Consider the following 11,932-nt stretch of genomic DNA (forward strand, 5'->3'; position numbering starts at 1 on the left):
CGGGTGAGGCCAAGTGCCCCTGGACCCGGATGACGCTGGATCCGGTGCCCGGGCGAGGCCAAGCGCCCCTGGGTCTGGGAGAGCCCACACACCCCTGGGTCCAGGCGAGACCATGCGTCCCTGGATACGGATGAGGCCTCGTGCACCTAGGCCCGGGTGAGCCCAAGTGGCCCTGGGTCTGGGAGAGGCCAAGCGTCCCTGGGTCCGGGTGAGACCATGCGTCCCTGGATCCGGATGAGGCCTCGTGCACCTAGGCCCGGGTGAGCCCAAGTGGCCCTGGGTCTGGGAGAGGCCAAGCGTCCCTGGGGCCGGGTGAGACCATGTGTCCCTGGATCTGGGTGAGGCCTCGTGCACCTAGGCCCGGGTGAGCCCAAGTGGCCCTGGGTCTGGGAGAGGCCAAGCGTCCCTGGGGCCGGGTGAGACCATGCGTCCCTGGATCCGGATGAGGCCTCGTGCACCTAGGCCCGGGTGAGCCCAAGTGGCCCTGGGTCTGGGAGAGGCCAAGCGTGCCTGGGTCCGGGTGAGACCATGTGTCCCAGGATCAGGGTGAGGCCACGTGCACCTAGGCCCGGGTGAGCCCAAGTGGCCCTGGGTCTGGGAGAGGCCAAGCGTCCCTGGGGCCGGGTGAGACCATGTGTCCCTGGATCCGGGTGAGGCCTCGTGCACCTAGGCCCGGGTGAGCCCAAGTGGCCCTGGGTCTGGGAGAGGCCAAGCGTCCCTGGGTCCGGGTGAGACCATGTGTCCCTGGATCCGGGTGAGGCCTCGTGCACCTAGGCCCGGGTGAGCCCAAGTGGCCCTGGGTCGGGGAGAGGCCAAGCATCCCTGGGTCCGGGTGAGACCATATGTCCCTGGATCCGGGTGAGGCCTCGTGCACCTAGGCCCGGGTGAGCCCAAGTGGCCCTGGGTCTGGGAGAGGCCAAGCATCCCTGGGTCCGGGTGAGACCATGTGTCCCAGGATCCGGGTGAGGCCTCGTGCACCTAGGCCCGGGTGAGCCCAAGTGGCCCTGGGTCTGGGAGAGGCCAAGCGTCCCTGGCTCCGGGTGAGACCATGCGTCCCTGGATCCGGATGAGGCCTCGTGCACCTAGGCCCGGGTGAGCCCAAGTGGCCCTGGGTCTGGGAGAGGCCAAGCGTCCCTGGGTCCGGGTGAGACCATGTGTCCCAGGATCTGGGTGAGGCCTCGTGCACCTAGGCCCGGGTGAGCCCAAGTGGCCCTGGGTCTGGGAGAGGCCAAGCGTCCCTGGCTCCGGGTGAGACCATGTGTCCCTGGATCCGGGTGAGGCCTCGTGCACCTAGGCCCGGGTGAGCCCAAGTGGCCCTGGGTCTGGGAGAGGCCAAGCATCCCTGGGTCCGGGTGAGACCATGTGTCCCAGGATCCGGGTGAGGCCTCGTGCACCTAGGCCCGGGTGAGCCCAAGTGGCCCTGGGTCTGGGAGAGGCCAAGAATCCCTGGGTCCGGGTGAGACCATGTGTCCCAGGATCCGGGTGAGGCCTCGTGCACCTAGGCCCGGGTGAGCCCAAGTGGCCCTGGGTCTGGGAGAGGCCAAGCGTCCCTGGGTCCGGGTGAGACCATGCGTCCCTGGATCCGGATGAGGCCTCGTGCACCTAGGCCCGGGTGAGCCCAAGTGGCCCTGGGTCTGGGAGAGGCCAAGCGTCCCTGGGTCCGGGTAAGACCATGTGTCCCTGGATCCGGATGAGGCCTCGTGCACCTCGGCCCGGGTGAGACCACGTGCCCCTGGGTCTGGGAGAGGCTAAGCGTCCCTGGGTCCGGGTGAGACCATGTGTCCCTGGATCTGGGTGAGGCCTCGTGCACCTAGGCCCGGGTGAGCCCAAGTGGCCCTGGGTCTGGGAGTGGCCAAACGTTCCTGGGTCAGGGTGAGACCATGTGTCCCTGGATCCGGGTGAGGCCTCGTGAACCTAAGCCCGGGTGAGGCCACGTGCCCCTGGGTCTGGGAGAGGCCAAGCGTCCCTGGGTCCGGGTGAGACCATGCGTCCCTGGATCCGGATGAGGCCTCGTGCACCTAGGCCCGGGTGAGCCCAAGTGGCCCTGGGTCTGGGAGAGGCCAAGCGTCCCTGGGTCCGGGAGAGAGCATGTGTCCCTGGATCCAGGTGAGGCCTTGTGCAACTAAGCCCGGGTGAGGCCACGTGCCCCTGGGTCTGGGAGAGGCCAAGCGTCCCTGGGTACGGGTGAAGCCAGATCCTGGGTCCGGGTGAGGCTGTGCGCCCCTGGATCCATCCGGGTGAAGCTGGGTCCCAGGCCCGGGTGAGACCACGCGCCCCTTGGGTATGGGTGAGGCCACGTGCCCCTTAGTCTAGGTGACGCCGTGCCCCTGGGTTCGGCCAAGACCAAACCAGAGGGAGTCGGACCTCCGTTACCACCATTTGTCCACCATCCAGAGCTGAGGGGTCAGTGCTGACATGTACACATAAGGAACTACTGGACATCTAAATTGGGTCTCAAAAGAACTGTTGGTCCAGGGGGAAGCTCGCTACAGATTGATTCATTTGCCTGTCAGCATAAATATTATTGCTCGTCTCACATTCAGTTCTTATTAGTATATATCTAGTGACATATGATCTCGTTCATCTAGAGGAAATGATGAACAACATAGACTGAGGAACAAGAACAGAACCAGAAGCAAGGAGGCATCGATCGGACTATCGGGCCTCAGAGGGAGGATAGGGGAGGGTAGGGGGAGGGTGGGGGGAGGGGGAGAGTTCAACCAAAGGACCTGTATGCATGCATATAAGCCTATCCAACGGTTAAGTTCAACAGGGGATTGGGGCATGCGTGGGGAGAGGGGTGGGATGGGAATGGGGGGATGAGGACAAATATGTGACACCTTAATCAATAAAGAAATTAAAAAAAAAAATGTATCATATTCCATGGTGTGCAAGGCTATGTAGATTGTTTGAATTGCTGGCATGTAATGGCTCTGGTTACATAGAAAGATCATAATTTCTTTTTCCATTCTCTTTTTGGATGGACACGTGGGTTATTTGTAATGTTTGCTCTAATAAATCATGCTATATTTGCAAAAAAAAAAAGAAACATACCATAATAGTAATAGTAGCATAAAAATAACCTCTGGGTAGTGAAATTAGTGATAATAAATTAAATTTTATCCTTTTTTACTTTTTCATTTTTATAATTTACAATAAGAATGCACTATTTATATAAATAAGAAAAAGAATTAATAAAAGTTTTAAGATCAAGAGAAATAGTTGATTGGTCTCCTGAGGAGTGTGTGGATGGTTTGGAATAACTAACATGGAGAATATGCTAGGGAAGAATAAAAAATATATAATAAATGGGTTAAAATGATTTTATGTAACTAGAGAAAGGCGGATCCATAAATTGATCAAGATTCTAGGAAAAGCAAATAGGTAGTTAGATATATACATACTTGCATAGTTATGCTAGGGGGAAAACTACATTTTCAATGTAATGTTGCAAGTTTGTCTTAAAAACCTCCCGATGATTTTTCCTCCATGACATGTTAAAGCAAGCTGGAGCCCTCTACTGGGATGGTCTCCTAGGGAGGCTTTAATTTATATTTGAAATTATAAACTGACAGGTTTGCAAGTCTCTATCTGGAAATGAACTTAGTGTTTTTTGTATTCAGTTCTTCCAAGACCAATTTTCTACTTAACTATATATAGTGTGTCCCCCAAAAATGTATACACATACTTTGAATAATTATAAAAGCAGTGTTTATTAAAAAAACATTTCATTTTCAAATTGAGCTATCAATTGTTACAATGTGTATACATTTTGAGGGGGGACACCCTCTCTATTACTTTCTTCAATTTAATGTAGTATAAGGGGAAAGGTTATTGTTTTATTCTTGAAAAGGATAGGTGCAAAGGAAGTGAACTACAGAGAACTCATAATTAGGTGAAAAAGTTGCACAGAAACTAGCCAACATCTGCTTGAATATCTATGGAATCATATTTAGGTTACTTAGGAGTGAGGAGGCTGAGGTAAGAATACAAGTATAGTGGGGGAAAAGATCAAGATTTTGAATTTCAAATGTAAGGCAGGATATGGCATGCCCATTTCCTTTAGAACTTATTTGACTAATACTTGCTATTTGGAAGTATTAAACAGCCAAATAAAATATCTTGCTTCTCTCATGTCTCATTATACCTTTCATTCTTTTTTAATTAGGTTTATTTTCTCAATCTCAAATCACCACTACAATTTTCCAACAATCTATGTCAGGTATTTAGTATATCTTACATGAATACTCATACAACATGTTACAGATTTTAACAGAGAACCTAATTAATAGAAACCAGTGGTGCAATAATATCATCAAAAGTCAGATAAGAGTTGATCATGTATGGTTATTGGCCTGGCCTGTGGTATCACATAAAGACTTCAACTCATACTCATGGTTCTCTGTCAGCACTTTTAGTTCAAGGTCCTCTCACTTTACTAAGAACATTGGAAAATTCAACATGGGACATTCTAGTTTATATTTTCCAGTAACTCCCAAGTGACTATAGCCCCCATACTTTCTCAAAAAAAGGAAAACAAACTAATGGTAACAGTCTTTTTTGAGTTGTAGAAATGGAAGAAACTTTTTCATAGTTTGGAATAAGATTCTTGCAACAATAGTGGCAATATTATGAAAAATAATTGTGCCTTAATTTAAATTCCATGCTTAAATATGTGTTGCATAAATGAATAACTAAACAAAGAGTTGAGTGCCTGCTATATATCAGGCAATGTTCTAAAACCTGGGGTTATGAAGATATATGTTATAATTACTACTTCTAAGGAGCTTATAACTTGCTAGGGATAGAACCTAGTAAGAAAAACCAACCAGACAGATTATAGAAGAAGAAAGAATTGCCAACTGGTGATATAGAACAGTTGGGGCACAAAGGAGACAGTACACACTTCTATTGAGAGTGAGTAGGAAAGATGTAAAGTTTTTATCTTTAAGGATGAGTAGGTATTTTCCAAGTAGATGAGAAAGTTCAAACCAATTCAGGGTGACAATAGCGTGAAGGTACGAAAGGCCCTGGCCCTGAGGTCAGGGACCTGCAGTTGGAATGGCAACTATATAGGCATGAGGCTGGAAAGATCACAGAGGATCTTTGGGGAATTTGGACTTAGCCTGATTTTCTTCTCTATCCATTAGACTAGAACAACTTGAAAGATTATTTTATACTGGAGGCCCAGTGCATGAGATTTGTGCACTTGGGGGCAGGGGAGGGGGTCCCTCAGCCCAGCCTGTACCCTTTCAGGGGATGTCCGACTGACGGCTTAGGCCCGCTTTGGCAGTCAGACATCCTTAGTGCTGCTCTGAAGGCGGGAGAGCCCAGCTCCTGCATTGAGCGTCTGCCCCCTAGTGGTCAGTGTGCATCATAGTGACTGGTCATTCCACTGTTTGGTCAATTTGCATATTAGCCTCTTATTATATAGGATTAGCTCAAATGGCCACGATTCCTTGGGAACTGATGAAACATTTGACAGATACATGCTTAAACTTCATTCATTTTAAAATATGGGTCCAGGAAGTTAAGATTTCTTTTGGGGTTTAAAACAGATGCACTTTAGTCAAAGACAAAAATTTTTTTAAAGTAATCAGGGATGTTTGCTCTGGCTGTAATAACCAGGTGGGTGCTCCAAGCCAATCTTTAACTGTGGACTTTGAGAAGATGATAACATCATTCATAAAAATGACTTACTACTCACTTTGGGAAGAGAACTATATACATTTGTCACATAGCTAACTTTATATACCACAAATTTACAAATGATAAAATCTCTCAATCGTTCCTCACTAGGAAAACTAACGAAAATCCTTACCTTAGATATTTAAGACACTTTTTTCAGTTCTGATCCAGTATGGATTTACTCTTATTACTCAGTTTTGCTGCCACTGTTGCCTTACCCTCTGTTCATGCTAGTATCTTTCTTCCTTTGCTTTGGTTCTTTACTATCAGTCTCATGAATTTACTCAAATTTGAATCTAATACAATAGGCAGAATGATCTTCCTTGCTGGATATGTTGGTCCAGGAGTGAGGGAGCTCTACATCATGTATTTTCTTCCATGTGGTTGCATAGGTTCTCCGAGGTGCTTTGGGCCACATAGCGCTGGAAGGGTGTTTCGTTCTGACTTTTGGTTCATTGAGACCACATTTTGCATAACACTAAGAATGCACCATTGCAATCCCACCCGACTACATTCCCTTTGAGAAGAATTTCAGGTTGATCTAGTTCTATCATTTTACACCTACTATAGCCTAGCTATAATAAAGCCTGGAAGTACCAAGAACTAAGAAGAGCCCACTGTCTATTAATTACTTATCTCTGCCAGCCCACTTACCTGCTCCTCATTCTCCTGGGTCATAGTCCACTATTCTCACTATTTAGCACAGATTCTGCATTGTTCATATGTGAAGTGAACAAAACGGAAGCTACCAATCACGTTGAAAGCAACTCACTTTTCTCTGGAAGGGAACCTTAATCAGTTTTAAGGTCATTGCCAAGGGACTAGTATAACCTGAGTCCAAATACCAGACAATATAAAATAAAAGGGACATACATGTAATTAGATTGTCTCACTAAGTATATATTTTATTTTGATCTGCCCTTCAAATGTGTGTGTGTGTGTGTGTGTGTGTGTGTGTGTAAAGTTTTTAAAAATATATGGCCACAAGGATGTTTGTTACATTGGGCATCATGCCTATGCAGTAAAATGTTACAGCAGCACCATTCATACCACTCAAGTTCACAATCTGTCAGCATTTCCATTTTACACACCTTTTGAATGAATTCCAAATGCTACAGCATTACTAGAGAGCCCATTAATTTGTAAATGTACATATAAAGTTAAATTAAAATTGGTACTTTGGAGTTAGCCTTTCAAAGTTAGGGACTTCTTGGGGGAGGGGGTGGGGAGTGGAGAGATTAACCAAAGAACATATATGCATATATGCATAGCCCATAGACACAGACAACACACAATAGTGTGGTGAAGGCCTGGGGTGGGGCAGGGGCTGGGTGAAGGGGAGCAAAGGAGGGGGAAATGGGGGGACATATGTAATATTGTCAACAATAAATAAATAATAATTGCTACAAACAATGTGCTTCTAAGACCAGATGTGGTAGCATGTTGGAGAGAGGAGAGAGCCTGGTTTGAGAAGAATTCTCTCTAGAAACATATTTTTTTCTAAATCTTTAAGTGTATCCCCACCCAAATTCCTTTATAGAACTATTATTATAGTATCATTTAAGGGAATAACAGGTAGATGTTTCTACTCAGATTTATTCTTCCTGAATCTTCTCTGGCAATTTTCCTCATTTTTCATAAGACAAAGTTCTAGTCCAAAAGTTGTTGGGGAAAAAAAGGTTAATGCTGCATGGTTTAATTAAAGTGCGACACTTTATTTATGTCCTAGATATACTTAAATAAAATAATTTTCAAATAATAGTTTGAATTATGTTTACAGATCATTGAGGGGCTTGGAATCATAGTAGCACATTAAATGGCATCTCCTAATACTAAAATTTTTTATAAAAAATATATCATTGAAAGAGAGTACATCATGGGTGTATGTAATTTTTTAAAATTTTTATTGAATTTATTAGGGTGACATCCTATCTAATAAAAGAGTAATATGCAAATTGACCATCACACCAAGACACAAGATGGCCACCCCCATGTGGTCAAAGATGGCTGCTCCCATGTGGACACAAGATGGCCACCACAAGATGGCCACCACAAGATGGCCTGCAGGGGAGGGCAGTTGTGGGAAGTTAGGGGTGACCAGGCCAGCAGAGGAGGGCAGTTGGGGGAGACCAGGCCAGCAAGGGAGGGCAGTTGTGGGGGACCCAGGCCTGCAGGGGTGGGCAGTTGGGGGTGACCAGGCCGACAGGGGAGGGCAGTTGTGGGCGATCAGGCAAGCAGGGAGGGCAGTTAAGGGTGACCTGGCTGGCAGAGGAGGGCAGTTGTGGGAGACCAGACCTGCAGTGGAGGGCAGTTGGGGGGGAACCAGGCCTGCAGGGGAGGGCATTTGGGGAGGACAAGGCCTGCAGGGTAGGGCAGTTGTGGGCAATCAGGCCAGCAGGGAGGACAATTAGGGGTGACTGGGTCAGCAGGGGAGGGCAGTTGGAGACCAGGTCAGCAGGGGAGGGCAGTTGGGGGGGACCAGGACTGCAGGGGAGGGCATTTGGGGGGGGCAGGCCTTCCGGGGAGAGCAGTTGGGGGTGATTAGGCCTGCAGGGGAGGGAAGTTGGGGGGGACCAGGCCTGCAGTGGAGGACAGTTGGGGGGACCCAGGCCTGCAGGGGAGGGCAGTTGGGGGGGCCAGGCCTGCAGGGGAGGGCAGTTGTGGGGGCCTAGGCCTGCAGGGGAGGACAGTTGGGGGAGACCACACCATCAGGGGAGGGAAGTTAGGGGGGATCAGGCCTGCAGGGGAGGGCAGTTGGGAGCCAGCAGTCCTGGATTGTGAGAGGGATGTCTGAACCCACAACCTTGTCATATTGGGATGACACTATAACCAACTATTATAATGCCAGCCCTAAACAGGCAGCCGGACATCCCTCAAGGGGTCCCAGATTGGAGAGGGTGCAGGCTGGGCTGAGGGACACACACCCACACACACATACCCCCCCTGCCGTGCACGAATTTTGTGCACTGAGCCTCTAGTTGGTTAATAAAATTATATAGGCTTCAGGTGTACACTCTATAATACATCATCTGTAAATTGTATTGTGTTCACTGTCCAAAGACAAGTCTCCTTCTGTCACCATTTATCCCCCTTTTACTCTCTTCTACATCCCCCCACCTGCCTTTTTTTCTGGTACTCACCATGCTGTTCTCTGTGCTTATGAGGATTTGTGTTGTGTGTGTGTGTTTTGCTTAATCCCTTCATCTTTTTCACCCAGATGCCCAAACCCCCTCCCTTCTAAAAGCTGTCAGTCTGTTCTCTGTATTTATGAGTCTGTTTCTATTTACTTTATCAGATTATTTTGTTCATTACATTCCACATATAAATGAAATTATATAGTATTTGTATTTGACTTATTTCACTTAGATAATACTCTCCAGGACCACCCATGCTTTTGCAAATGGTAAGCTTTCCTTCCCTTTTTAGGGCTGTGTAGTATTCCATTATATAGATGTACCACAGCTCATCCACTCTTATATTGATGGGCACTTGGGCTGCTTCCAAATCCTGGCTATTGTAAATAATGCTGCAATTAACTAGAACAAATAGACCAAAAATATATATAGAACCACAAAAGACTCTGAATAGCCACAGCAATCTTCAGAAAGAAAAACAAAGTTGGAGGAATCATGTTACTTGGTATGACACTATACTACAAGGGCATAGTAATCAAAACAGCATGGTACTGGCATAAAAACAGACACCTAGATTAAAGGAACAGAATAGCAAGCCCAGAGATAAACCCATGTCTTTATGGTAAATTAATATTTGACAAAGGAGCCAAGAACATACAATGAGGTAAAGATAGTCTATTCAATAAATGATATGAGAAAAATTGGATAAAAGATATTAGACTACCTTCTTAGATCATACACAAGAATAAACTCAAGATGAATTAAAGACTTAAATGTAAGACTCAAAACCATAAAAAAAAAATAGAGAGAACATAGGCAGTAAACTCTCAGACATTTCTCATAGCAGTATTTTTTCTGATATATCTCCTCAGCTAGAGAAGCAAAAATAAATAAAGAAAGAAATGGGACTACATCAAACTAACATGTGTTTGCACAGCAGCAGAAAAAAAACAAAACACCACAAAACAAAAAACAACAACTATAACAAAATGAAAAGAAAACCCATTGTAGGGGAGAATATATCTGCCAATGATACATGTGGTAAGAGGTTAATATCCAAAATTTATTAAAAAAAACAAACTTATATAACTCAATACCAAAAAAAACAAACAATCCTATTTTTTTAAAAATGGGCAAAGGACCTGAACAGACACTTCTCCAAAGAGATGGCCAATAGGCATATGAAAAGATGCTCAATGTAATCTAATTATCAAAGCAATGCAAATTAAAACCACAATGAGATATCAACTCACACCTGTCAGAATGGCTATCAGTAAGTCAACAAACAAGTGTTGGAGGATGTTGGAGAAAAGGGAATCCTCATGCCCGGTTGATGGGAATGCAGATTGGTGCAGCCACTGTGGAAAACAATATGGATGTTCCTCAAAAAAAATAACAAAATGGAACTGCCTTATGACCCAGCAATTCCACTTCTGGGAATATATCCTAAGAAACCTGAAACATTGATTCAAAAGAATATATGACTCCTGTGTTCATTGCAGTGTGTGTATGTAAAATTTAAAGGGTAATAAAGCAACAGTACCACATAAGAAATATGACATTGTTAATACCTGTAAGCCTCTGCATGCCCCACTCACATCCATTGACTCCCATTCCTGCCCCAGTCACATCTTCTAACATTTAAATAAACATTTTAAAAGAAGGTTTAAACTGAAACAATTTTGTTTTCAAGCCTAAGAAGAATTACTATTTATTCAATGGCTTTTGTCAAAGATTATGGTGGGTGTTATATTTCTTTCCCCAGTAAAATAAATCCTTGGGTTTTTAGCTTCAAACACTTCTACATTTGTCTGGTCAGTCTGTCCATGACTCCTTCTCGAGGCTTATCTAGGTCTTTGCTTGGAAAGGGCACTCCCATTTCTGAGCTCTCTGTTCCAGCCCAATCTGTCTGCCACAGTTGTTTCCCAGCAGACCTGAAAATAAGGAGAGTGTGTGATTAATAGCAGGACTCAATATAACTACACTTGATTCCATTGGCTATCATCCAATAGGGAAAATGAATCCAAACAATTATATTTGACCCTCTTGTGCTCTAAAATAAGAGTTCCAACCTGGCCACACTTTTATTTATTCAAAGATCTCAAAGGCTTCAGATTGGCAAGAATTCCAAGATGAAATTTTCTAAATTTACTCTTTCAATTGTACCTTCTAAAATTATTGACACACAATTCTTAGACTTTAACATTTACATGTCTCCCATTTTGTTCAAGCAAACACTAAAACTTATACTTATCATATGAATTAATCATACCATTTTTTCCTTCTAATTTATTTTGTGTAGTGTTTGCACACAGATTATTAAGTAAATATTATTTCCCTGCGCACCTGTTGAGTTGTGTGTGTGCAGAGAGAGACAGAGACAGAGCAAGAGATGAGACCCAAGAACCAATTCTTTCTCTTTCATTGCTGCTCCTTAAGTCTATCTATTCAGCTCTTATTTCCACATTTTAATTTAGGAAGTAATTCAGAATGGAAGTATTTAGTTGGATGACATACAAATCATTTCTCTCCTCAGTAGAAATTTTAGACATGTCTAAAAACTCTATAGCATTTCTAACAGTTCTTTAAATTAGTGGAATAGTTTGTGTTAATACTGAATAAATTTTTTAAAAATTCTTTATTGTTTAAAGTATTACATGAGTTTCCTTTTTCCCCCCATTGACCTCTCCCCCACCATCCCCTCCCCCAAGCACAAGCCATCACCCCCCCTACTGTCTGTGTTCATTGGTTTTGCTCATATGCATGCATACAAGGCCTTTGGTTGATCTCTTACCCCCTCACCCCCCACCTTCCCTCATAGGTTGTACAGTCTGTTCAATGCTTCTATTTCTCTGGTTCTATTTTTGTTCATCAGTTTATGTTGTTCATTATATTCCACAAATGAGTGAGATCATGTGATATTTATCTTTCTCTGACTGGCTTATTTTGCTTAGCATAATGTTGTCTAGAATTTTTAAAATGCCAAAAAAAAAAAAGAGAGAGAGAAAACTTTGATGTCTAAATTGTCTCAAAATTAAGGATTTAGGATAGTCTCTGCCCACTGCAATCACTGATTGTTTTCTTCTCGGAGGTTAGTTTTTATAATTTTT

This window comes from Eptesicus fuscus, chromosome 9 (genome assembly GCF_027574615.1).
Source record: "Eptesicus fuscus isolate TK198812 chromosome 9, DD_ASM_mEF_20220401, whole genome shotgun sequence".
Classification (NCBI taxonomy): domain Eukaryota; kingdom Metazoa; phylum Chordata; class Mammalia; order Chiroptera; family Vespertilionidae; genus Eptesicus; species Eptesicus fuscus.